The sequence below is a fragment of the Dipodomys ordii genome, unplaced genomic scaffold (genome assembly GCF_000151885.1).
Source record: "Dipodomys ordii isolate 6190 unplaced genomic scaffold, Dord_2.0 Scaffold83, whole genome shotgun sequence".
Lineage (NCBI taxonomy): Eukaryota > Metazoa > Chordata > Mammalia > Rodentia > Heteromyidae > Dipodomys > Dipodomys ordii.
In genome coordinates, this window is record NW_012267299.1 from 722,912 (window position 1) to 733,760 (window position 10,849).

Here is a 10,849-nt window from a genome sequence, read left to right on the forward strand (position 1 = left end):
AATTGTTGTGGTCACAGTGCCTATCTGTTTGGATGAGTTGATACTGATTTTAATACAGCAAAGTTCTGTATCCGCATTTGGGTTATGCATTCAGATGGGATTTCAGTTATGAGCCTCTCTGGAGAGTGTTCCGACTAGGAATCCTGCCAAAAGAATGGAGCCCCTTTTGTTTTGTATTGTTACTTCTGGCCTGGAAAGTAACAACAGCAGATGGCAACAAGGAAACTTTCTGAATTCACTCTAATCAGTGACTGCCTCAGTCTAGGTCTCTGATTTGCCTCCCTCCTCTCCTCACTATCATGGCTCCCTTTATCATCTCTCCTTCTGCTGGTGCTAGACTGTGTCTTTACCAGTTGTGCCAAATCACTGGTCAGCTCTAAATAACTGATACTGAATAAGTATTTGGAATGTGATAGGGTAGCTTTGGGGCCCTCTACCCCATGTTTTTAATCTTTTTTTTTCTTTTTTCTTTTTCTTTGTGTGTGTATGCCAGTATTGGGGTTTGAACTCAGGGCCTGAGTGCTGTGTTCCAGCGTTTTTTTCTCAAGGCACTCTACCAGTTGAGCCACAGCTCCACTTCTGGCCTTTTGGTGATTAATTGGAATTAAGAGTCTCATACTTTTCCTTCCTAGCTGGTTTTGAACCTCAATTCTCAGATTTCATATTCTTGATTTCACCCGCCAGAATTACAGTTGTACGCCATTAGCACCTGGCTTTTATTTCTTTAATCTTGACTAATTTCTTTAACAGAACATGGTCCACAGAGAGACCATACTGCACCAATTTTCTTCCCTTCCTTTCAAAGATGCAACCTGTCTACCCCATTTTCACCTTGCTGTTAGGTAATTGAAATGACAAATTTTGTCATTTCTCTATTGCATGGTGAGTTAGCCCATTTACATTTAGAGTTTATCTTGCACCTATCTAAACCCTTGTAAACCTCTGATCTGTACTTAGATTTTTTTTTTTACCTCTGTTCTTCATAATCATCTTGTAGTTTGGAACCCCAGACCGGTGTAGTTTTCTTTGGAAATAATTGTTTTTGAAAGTTCAATGTAAATCACATTTTTAAAATAAAGAGATTCTTATTTTCTTCTTGGCATTCTCAGATGTGTCAATTCCTGAAAGTGGCTGGTAACCCCCAGCACACTGATTCACAGATGCCACCTTTCCCACAGCCTTCCATTCTTCCCCCATGGATGGATAAAAATGTCTTGAGCCAAAAGAATCCTTAGAGGAAATTCAATTTTGTAAATCTGTACTTTATCTTAAAAATGAAGAAAGTGGATACTTACAGGTTTTAATAAGAGCTCAAGAAAATGGCATAGTTTGCCTTTTATAAATGGAGAGCTGCAATTAGACAACATGGCTTTGAGAAGTTAGGAGCTGAATGCTTATGAGGTTAGTCAGGCTCACAAACTGTTTTCAGGTTTACAAGTGTAAATTAAAGTTCTAATCAAAGGTTTTTAAAATTTAACTTCATAAGAATACAAGTAATTTGCATACTAGTAAAAGTTGAATTTCTCCCTGAAAATGTAGCTGCTGTCTGTTTTGCAACATGTGAGTTTATCGTACGATACTTCATTTCTCGCCATAACCACCCAAAGTTGGAATTATTCTTGTTTCACATTGAGTTAACAAAAGTAATTCACTCTTGAAGTCTCCAAGCTTGAGTTCATCATAGCAGCAATGGTTGTGGGGTGTCTAAACTACTCACTCCCTTTAACAGAACTTCTGTAAAGTCTGTGTTTCTTAAATATGTATCAGTTACAAAAGGTTAAAAGAATTAGGAGATAATTTTCATATTCATTGCTATATTTTTTTAGTAGTACTGGGGCCTTAAGTTAACTTTCCCTGCTTGCTCGGCTGGCTTTCTGTCACTTGAGCCACCTCCAGTTCTGCTTTTTACTGGTAATTTTGGACATGGAGTCTCATAGACTTCTGCCTTAGGCTGGCTTTGAACCTCCATCCTCTGGATGGCTTCCTGAACAAACAGTTCCTGACAGTCATTGATACTTTTGAGGTAAGTTCAGGAGTAGATTTAGTATTCAATGAGAGTAATACTGGCTATTTGAAATATTTTAACATAATTGACCTATTAGGATGTGTAACATTGGTCTTAAGATTCTAATTTAAAATGACAGATTTTTTAGGCTTGGGATTTTTAGTTGGAAGGTATTTAAAAATGTTACTAAGCCTGCAAAAATACTGGAATGTTTCAAGAACTTAGGAAGTCACCATATGTTTAAATGATTATGTTTTATATTAAGAATTAAGCACTTGGGAAGGCTTTGAATACTGAGTCAAGCATTTTTAAAGTGTCAAGTTTCCTAAATGTAAATGATATTAAGTTGTGCAAAAGAGGGCTGTGGTGCACATCTCTACTCTCAGTCTTTGAGAGGCAGAGATTAGATTGGTAGGATCACTGGGGTTTGTGGCTAGTCCAGAACAAAAGTTAGCAGACACCATCTCAACAAGATGGTCACAGCAGCACCACACTTCTATCTGCAAGTAAAACAAAAAGGGCTGGAGGTGTGGCTCAAGTGGTACAGGTCCTGTCTCGTGGGTTGGAGACTAAGTTCAAAACTCAGTACCTGTATATAACCTCATTAATTTAGCTTGTTCAGATGAATGAATTTTACCTACTATTAAAGAGTGTCTTGAAGGTGGCTATTAAAAGTAGTAGTTTTCAAAGTGAAATATTTCTAACTTAATGCTGAGCATTTGAAAAGAATGCCCTCAGACACTAAAAACTGGCAGCAGATGATTTTAGACCTGTTCCTTTAGCCATAGTCAAGGAACTGTGGCCTGACTCTAAACTAAACCCCTGACTCAAGCTTGCTCTTTTGAGTTGAGATTTAAGTGGAAAATGTGGGGATGCTGTGTTGGGGTCTTTAGCAGAAAGAACTGGTCTGTAGAGTGGGAAGAATGAGAAAACCGAGACAAACTTCATCCTGCTTCATCAGATTGCACTCTTGATTACTCACTTACTCTGGCTATAACTTCTTCCCCCAGGGGTCCATGAAACTCTGTGCAATCCCCTGATGAGTTCTCTTCTGCCTCATTGACTGAGAGTGGATTTCGTTTATTTACAACCACATGATTAAGGCCAGGAGTCCTATTTATGGAGACACATTCAAATCCAGAGAATTGGGGTTTTAACAATGAGCAAAATAAGCAACAATCTCTGCTCTATTGGAGCTAATATTCTTGTTAAAGGGGTGTTCAGTAAACAGGATGTAGTGGGCCAGCTAGTGCTCTGTGATGTGAACTATCAAGTCAGGACAGATTATAGGAAATGTTAGGGAAGACCTCACAGATGAAAATTGAACAGTGCTCTTGAGGAAGTGGTCCTGAGGCAGTAGCCTGCCTGAGGAATTGGGATAACAAAATGGTTTGGAGGGGCTGGGAAGGTGGCTCAGTGGTAGAGTGCTTGCCTTGCATGCATGAGGCCCTGGGTTCAATTCCTCAGCACCACATAGCAGAAAAAGCTGGAAGTGGTGTTGTGGCTCAAGTGGTAGAGCGCTAGCCTTGAGCTGAAGAGCTTAGGGAGAGCGCCCAGGCCCAGAGTTCAGCCCCACGACCAGCAAAACAAAAAAAACAAAACAAAACAACAACAACACAAAATGGTCTGGAGCTAGCATGAAGCAAGGAAGTGGAGAGTAGTAAAGAAGAGAATGAGGTAGAAACATGTCTTCTGGAAATGTTTAGAAATCTTTTGGAGATTTTTATTTCCCCCATAAAGGATAGGAAATTTGGGTAATTGCTAGAGGTATGTGGAAGTGAGCTTTTTTAAAAAAAATTTTTTTAAGAGGTCATTTTAGGGCTGGCAAGGTGGCTCAGTGGTAGAGTGCTTGTCTTGCATGCCTGAAGCCCTGGGTTTGATTCCTCAGCACCACATAAGCAGAAAAAGCCAGAAGTGCTCATGGCTCAAGTGGTAGAGCACTCGCCTTGAGCTGAAGAGCTGAGGGACAGCATCCAGGCCCAGAGTTCAGGCCCCACAACCGACAAAAAAAGAGGTCATGGGCTGGGAAGGTGGCTCAGTGGTAGAGCGCTTGCCTTGCATGCATGAGGCCCTGGGTTCGATTCCTCAGCACCACATAAGCAGAAAAAAAAAGCTAGGAGTGGCACTGTGGCTCAAGTGGTAGAGTACTAGCCTTGAGCTGAAGAGCTGAGGGACAGCACCCAGGCTCAGAGTTCAGGCCCACGACCAGAACCAAAAAAAAAAAAAGAGAGAGAGGTCATTTTAAATTAATGAGATTACATATAATAAATTTTTGAAATGTTCATTTATATGGTTTAACAGGTATTCATCCCATGAAACATGACTGACAACCTCAAGTGTTTCTTCCTGCCCCTTTGTAAATTCTTCCCTTCCTCTTACCTATGCTGTTTAGTACAGTAGCCATTAGCCACTGGGTGACTTTATATTACAATTAAAAAAGTAAAAAAATCCAGTAGTCAATAGTGTTCAACAGGCACATGAGTCTAATACTTACCATATTGACAGCAGGGATAGAAAACATTTTCATTACAATGGAAGGTTCTATTAGAGAGCCCTAGGATTTGGTTTACATTTGATTTCTTCCTGTTTGAGGCTTGAGTCTACTTCTTTGATTTAGTTTAAAGTACTCATTGGGTGGCCGCCAAATTTGCCAACCCATCAAAGCCTTGGTCTTTTCTACTTCTGTTAATAAGAAATTTCTAAAAGAGCAGAACTAATAGGATATCTACACCTACCCAGAGCTGTAGCTTTATTATTTATTTATTTACCTATTTATTTTGTGTGTGTCTGTATGTCTGTGTGTGATGCTGGCAATTGAACCTAGGACTTCATGGATGCTAGGCAAGCACTCTACAACTGGAGCTATAAGGCTCCAGCTCCCTCTGTCTGGAAGAGGGTATTTATTGGGGGAAATTGGCTTATGTAGTTATGGAGGATGAGGTGTTTCAAGTTTTCACCTAACACATGAATAATGTGTTACATGCTATAAACATGGTGAGTAGTCTCCTTAATCTGAATTTTTGGCTTTACATACAAGGACATAGCTGGTACTTAATACATATGTGTTAAATGAGTAAATTCTTGATCTCATTTTCCATTTTACATGCAAAAAATAATTTAATTTCTGTGTATGAGATAAGATGGACATATTTTCAGTTTTCTGCAAGACATAACACAAATAGAAAATGCTTCTGTAGCTCATATTCTGTTAGTGCCTATTGAGAATTTTGGTCAGGGAAGACTAAAGCCATATATTAGGGCAGTGTACCTTGGTATGTTCACAAGGTGGCAGTATTGCTTCATAAATCATGAGAAGCCTGCCTTTTTCTCTGCTGTTTTTGAATTAAATAGATGTTCTCAAAGAATAATGAGAATTCTCTAAAAAAACAAAAACCTAAGCTATTTGTTTATTGCAATGTTGACAAAGTAGGTGAAAACAACACGTAGTTATTAGTAGATGTTAACCGTAAGTCAGGAAACATGTCTATCTAAGGTAAGCTTAGGTAAGGTATTCAACAAGACAGAATAATGGGAAGAACACGAGTTACCGAAGCTTAGAAACATCCCAGATGCTGTGGGTAGCAGCGCGCATGCCTGTCACAGTTGACTGCTGGGAGAATAAAAGTGAATATATGGAAAAATCTGTCACTTTCCTCCCAGTATTTTTCCTGTGTTTGTGATTGCAGAGTTTACTTACCTGCCCTGGTTAAGAGTTTTGTTTTTTTTTTTAGCTTACCTGATTATGGACACCATTGGGACCACTTAGGTAAAAGTTAAGTTCAACTTTTCTTTTATATTGCTATAAAGCATATTTTCAAAATAAATTAATAACATTAAATAATATAATGGCGATGTAACTGATCTGAGATGTACTTAAGAAGTTGGAAAGTAGCCAGGCTTATACCTATAATCCTATAATTATAATCATGGCCTATGCCTATAATCCTAACTACTCAGGAGTCTGAGATCTGAAGATCATGGTTATATGCCAGTCCGGGCAGAAAAGACTCTCATTTCCAGTTAACTACTGAAAAGCTGGAAGTGGAGCTGTGACTCAAGTGTTAGAACACTATCTTTGAGAAGAAAAAGTTCAGGAACCGTGTCCAGGACCTGATCTAAAGCCCTAGGACGCACTTGTGCATGTGTGTGTGTGTGTGTGTGTGCACGCGTGCATGTGTGCATACATGCGTGCATACACAAACACACATGTTGGAAAATAAATGTTATGCTTTGAGGGCTACAGGTGTGGTTCAGTAAGTAGAACAACTGTCTAGCAAGTACTGGGTCCTTCCTTAGCAAGCCTTTACAACTTACAATTGAAAGATTAACTACTTATTCATGAAAGGAAGAAGTGATACAGTGAAGAAATTTTAAATAGTATCATTCTTATCTTTAAACATACTTATTTACTTTTGTTGGTACTTAGGTTTGAACCCAGGGTCTTGTACTTTCAATGCAAGTGCTATATCACTTGAACCATACCTCAGCCCAAAACATACTAACTCAGATTTTACTATATATAAAGTAGGAATACTAGCTGAGACTATATGATAATTATATTGACCAGTGGGTGAAAAATATAAACTGGATTTAGTGAAGTTTTGAAATTTCCTAGAAATATTATCATGAAACTGGAGTCATATGACATATATTCTCAATAAAATGACCTAATATTTATTTATTTATTTTGGTCGGCCTGAACTCTGGGCTTGGGTGCTGTTCCTCAGCTCTTCTGTTCAAGGTTAGTGCTCTACCACTTGATCTACAGTGCAACTTCTGGCTTTTTCTGCTTATGTGGTGCTGAGGAATCAAACCCAGTGCCTCACGCATGGAAGGCAAGCACTCTACCACTGAGCCACCTTCCCAGCCCCATATATATTTTTTAATTTGTGAGTTAAAAGCAACAAACTAATTCTTACCTTTCATTGGACATAGATTGAGATCACAAAGCATTGGGAAGGAAGAAAATAGGCAATTTGCAATAATAATTCATTGACATAGCATGTGTTAATTTCCTTACATATAGTTTCTCAGAGAATACCATAAGTTCATACACACAATTTTCTCCTGCAAAATCATTGACAACACACTTTTTAAAAGAGCACAGTGGTTTTATTTACTTATGAATATATTGAAAATTCATTAATATAAGTTAGTCATCATTAATGACAAATCTTTTATGGACAATTTTTAAAGATCATGTACAATTCTGTCTTAGCAGAAGTATAAAGGTAGCAAATCTGGAAAATTATAGATAATACTAATGTAATAATAATGACTGACACTAATAGCTTATTGCAGTGCTGTTCTCACCAGGAAAGATCTTCTTTCAGGCTGTGTATGGCTTTTCTTTTAATTTTCCTGACACTGTCCTTCGTAAAGCAGAGGTTAAAGTGTGTGTGTGTGTGTGTGTGTGTGTGTGTGTGTATTCATGTGCGCCAGTCCTGGGGCTTGAACTCAGGGCCTGGGCACTGTCCCTGAACTTCTTTTGCTCAAGGCTAGCACTTTGCCACTTGAGCCACAGTCCACTTCTGGCTTTTTGGTGGTTAATTGGAGATAAAGAGTCTCATGGCCTTACCTGCCTGGCTGGCTTTGAACTGTGATCCTCAGATCTCAGTCTCTTGAGCAGTTATGATTGTAGTTGTGAGTTACTGGCATCCACCATGAGGTTTTTTCATTTTAACAAAGTTTAACTTGCCATTTTTTCTTTCATGTATTGTTGTTAATAATATATCTAAAACACTATGCTGGGCACCAGTGGCTCACACCTGTAATCCTAGCTACTCAGCACGCTGAGATCTGAGGATTGCAGTTAGAAGCCAGCCTGGGCGGGAAGTACCTTGAGACTCATATCTCCAAGCTGTGGCCAAGGGGTAGATCTCTACTTTAAGCAAAAAATGACAGCCCTCAGACAGTGCCCATGCCCTAAGTTCAAGCCCAAAGACCAGCCAATATGTGTGTGTGTGTGTGTATGTGTGTGTGCGTGTGCGCGTGTGCGTACATATATATATGTATGTGTGTGTGTGTGCGCATACATATATATGTGTGTGTGTGTGTGTATAGATAGCCAAATCTAAAACCCTTGATTTTTTTCTTATATTTAAGAACTAGATTTTTTTTCTTATGTTATTTTCTAGGAGATTTATAGTTTTGTATTTTACATTTAGATCTATGATTCATTCTGAATTAACTTTTGTGAAAGATATAAGGTCTCTGATCCTGGATTCTTTTTTCAAAATTTTCTTTGTTTCCATACTAGGGCTTGAACTCAGGACTTAGGTACTGTCCTTGAGCTTTGTCACTCAAGGCTGATGCTCTACCTCATGAGCTACAGCTCCATTTCTGGCCTTTTGTTGATTAATTTGAGATGAGTATTATGGATTTTTTCTGCCTGGGCTGGCTTCAAATTGGGATCCTAAGATCTCAGCTTCTTGAGTAGCTAGGATTACAGGTATGAGCCATGGGTACCTGGCTAGATTCATTTTTTTTAAACATATGTAAGTCAAGTGTTTTTGTTCCAATCCTATTTGTTGAAGATTATCCTTTCTCCATTGATATGCCTTTGCCCTTCAACAAGATGGAATGATTCTATCCATAGGCTAATGTATAGCTCTCTCTTCTTTTTTTTAATTTGCATTTCTTTTTTTTCTTTTATTCTGGAAATACCGTACAGAGGGGTTACAATTGCATGGGCAAGGTAATGAGTGCATTTCATATCAAGCATTGCTGCCTCCTCCTCTGTTCCCCTTCCCATTCCTTCCCAGCCTCCCCCTCCCACCCTCCCTTGTATAACTCTCTTTTCTGTCATCATGATTTGTAAGCTATCAAAAGATGAATCCATCAAACTCTTCCAAAGAAATCCTAGCTAAATGTTTGTCTTTATAAACAAAACAGAGTCTCTGTGATTCCTGTAAACAGTCCACTAAATAAATTTAAAGTTCTCTTAGCAAATAGACATAGATGCTAATTGATAGTCAGGGTAACACTAATTTAATGCCCAACTTAACCAATATAGACTGTTACATTAGTAATTCAAATAGAAACATGGAGTAGTTTATCCCTGGATGTGTTTCTTAACTGTCTAGGAGATAAGACTAGAGATTTCCTGGATCCATTCAGGAATATTAGATGTGAGGGCAGAATTTGAACAGCAACTCCCTCAATCAGTAGTTGAAATGAAGTTGAATGGGTAAGAGAAGAAAACCTGGAGGACAGGGATTGCATTAGCTCCCTTACAAAGTTTACGACTTAGCAAAATGAGCGTGTGCTGCTTTGAATGTTGAATTCTGAGTGGGGAAAATGTCAGGTTTGGGGTGATAGTAACCAGGGCTTTCCAAAATAGGTGGCTGGCTCTATTGAGACTCACATTCTAGACATCTCTTTGTCCTCTTGAGAACTAGACAGAAATGGAGGTTCCAAGGAAAGATAACCTTAGAACCTTAGAGCTTTATTTTCTTTTATTTTGAAAGCATTTTGGACTTAAAAGGTGCAAAGACTGAGCCTTCGGCCATCTTTCCTAATGTTAACACATTCTCCAACCACAGCACAATGATCAGAAGCAGGAAATTAACATTGGTGCAGTGTTGTTAACTAAGCCACACTGGTTTCACCAGTTTTCCCTGCTGTGTTCTTTTGCTGTTCTAGGAACTGGTTCAGCATCTGACACTGTACTTAGTTTCTCTCATGTCTCTGCATCTCTTTCAATACATGATGGATGAACCCATCTATCTATCACACCTCATTTCTCAGGCCCTTGAAGCTTCTGATGAATGGCTGATTATTCTGTAGAATATCTGTCAGTTTGGGTTTGTCAATTGTTTTCTCATGCTTACATTCAAGTTACTTGTTTTTGGCAAGGATGTCACACAAGTGATGTTATGTTTCAGAATAGTATTTCATGGCTATGTGATGTCCATGTGTCTTATTGCTGGTGACGTTAACTTTGATTGTTTAGTTAAGATATTGTGGGTCACCCTGCTGTACTACTAGTTTCTTACTTCTCCCTCTGTGATGAGAAGTATCTTGGGGAGAAATAAGAAGATGTGCAAATATCTTGTTTATCATTGACTTTTACCCACTAAGTTTAGCACCCACTGGTGGATCATGCCTGCAGCAAACATTACATACAGTGAAATTCAGATGACTTTTCTATTTCCTCATCATTGAAATTCTTTGGCAATGAGGCATTGTTTCTTCTCTATATATCTGTGCTATGGACTCATGGATATTTATTTTATGACCAACATGGTTATTTAGCTTGTTGTTCATTCTTCCAGTTCTAGACCTTAAGTGTTCTTTCAGGATGGCACCTGTGTCTTTCCAGCATCCTCTATCCTTTTCTGAACACTTCTTTACTTTCTAGGACTGTAACAAGTTCCCTATCCATCTCCCATTTTCTCTACTCTACCCTGGAATAAAAAATTTTTCAAGACATTCTGGTGGTTCATTCCTGTAAACCTAGCTACATAGGAGACTGACATCTGAAGATCGCAGTTCTAAGCCAGCCCAGGCAGGAAAATCCATGAGACTTGGATCTCCAATTAACCACCAGAAAACTAGAAGTGGTGCTGTGGCTCAAAGTAACAGAGTACTAGGCTTGAGCAAAAAATACTCAGGGATAGATTGTGAGTTCAAGCTTCAAGATTGGAAAAAAAAAGTTCTTTATATCTGATCATCTAAATAATATTTATAAAAATGAACTTCAGGAAATGGAAATGAGGACTTTTTTCTTTTTTGTAATTTTTGTTTCTTTTCTTGTTTGTTTGTTTATACGTCTTTGGGAGTGTAAGGGGAGGGACAGAAATGGAGGGACAAAGGAAACAAATGCAGCAATGGTACTCACTG

At 38.6% G+C, this 10,849-nt stretch overlaps 1 protein-coding gene across 1 annotated transcript in view; it reads right to left on the bottom strand.

Annotated features, from left to right (window-relative positions):
* Window positions 1-1,582, bottom strand: part of Ankra2 (ankyrin repeat, family A (RFXANK-like), 2) — a 28,125-nt gene extending 26,543 nt beyond the window's left edge. Inside the window, exon 1 of the mRNA XM_013025293.1 lies at window positions 1,576-1,582. The gene's annotated coding sequence lies outside the window, so the exon portion shown is untranslated. The remainder of the gene's footprint in view (window positions 1-1,575) is intronic.
* Between the last annotated feature and the right edge of the window lie 9,267 nt (window positions 1,583-10,849).